This window comes from Populus trichocarpa, chromosome 5 (assembly GCF_000002775.5).
Source record: "Populus trichocarpa isolate Nisqually-1 chromosome 5, P.trichocarpa_v4.1, whole genome shotgun sequence".
NCBI classification, from domain to species: Eukaryota; Viridiplantae; Streptophyta; class Magnoliopsida; order Malpighiales; family Salicaceae; genus Populus; species Populus trichocarpa.
The window spans coordinates 13941318-13942438 of record NC_037289.2 but is presented as its reverse complement, the minus strand read 5'-3'; the positions used below and the strand labels follow the sequence as shown (position 1 = coordinate 13942438).

Here is a 1121-nt window from a genome sequence, read left to right as displayed (position 1 = left end):
AGGTGCATATCCATGAGAATTTTGAAAATTATGTTGTGCTTGAAATGGTGGCTGTGAAGTTTGTGCATTATTGTTACCATTCTTCCAACTGAAATTTGGATGATTTCTCCAACCAGGGTTGTACGTTTGCGAGTATGGGTTATGACTTGGCCTTTGGAAACTATTTAAAGCATTGGCTTGTTCATGGAGACACTCCTTAAAAGAAGGCAAAGTTGGACAATTATTGGTTGAGTGTTCATTAGTTTCACAAATTTGACACACAATTTCTTGAACAGATTTTATTTGACCACTCTTTTTTAATTCTAGTGCCTCAACTTTTCTAGCTAAAGATGCAAATTTGGCTTAGAGGTCATGATCTTCCCTAAGGTTGTACATGCCTCCATTAGATGTATGAGGTTGAGTTTTACCTGGTGCCTCACACGTACCTGTGGTGTCCCAATTTTGAGCATTTTCAGCTAGCAAGTCTAGGTACTCCATTGCTTCATCAGGGTCTTTATCTTCAAAAGTTCCATTGCACATCAATTCCACCATTTGTCTATCTTTAGGTGTTAACCCTTCATAAAATTGTGAGACCAATCTCCATGTTTCAAAACCATGATGAGGACAGGTATTAAGCAAGTCTTTATATCTATCCCAACACTTGTAAAATGTTTCTCCTGGTTTTTGAGTGAAAGTGGTGATTTGTCTTTTGAAAGAGTTTGTTCTGTGAGATGGAAAAAACTTCTTTAAAAATTGTTGTTGCATTTCATCCCAAGCACGAATGGATCCTGACCTAATATTTTGTAGCCATGTTTTAGCTTTATCTTTTAATGAAAAAGGAAAAAGCTTTAATCTGATGGTGTTCATGCTACAATTTAAGTCATTATAGGTGTTACAAACTTCTTCAAATTCTCTTAAATGCAAATATGGATTTTCTAATTCTAAGCCATGAAAAGTGGGTAAAAGTTGAATAATACCTGGCTTAAAATTAAAATGAGAAGCATCAGGAGGAAAAACTATACATGATGGTGCACTTGTTCTTGTTGGATTCATGTGATCTCTAAGTGTTCTCACATGATTATTCTCATTATTCTCATTATGAATTGACTGGTTATCTTCTTCGGCCATGTTTTGTAAAGAAA

General features: G+C 35.3%; 1 pseudogene; it reads left to right on the top strand.

Annotated features, from left to right (window-relative positions):
- The first annotated feature begins 589 nt into the window (after positions 1 to 589).
- On the top strand, positions 590 to 700 carry LOC112325769 (small nucleolar RNA R71; annotated as a pseudogene).
- The last annotated feature ends 421 nt before the right edge of the window (positions 701 to 1121 follow it).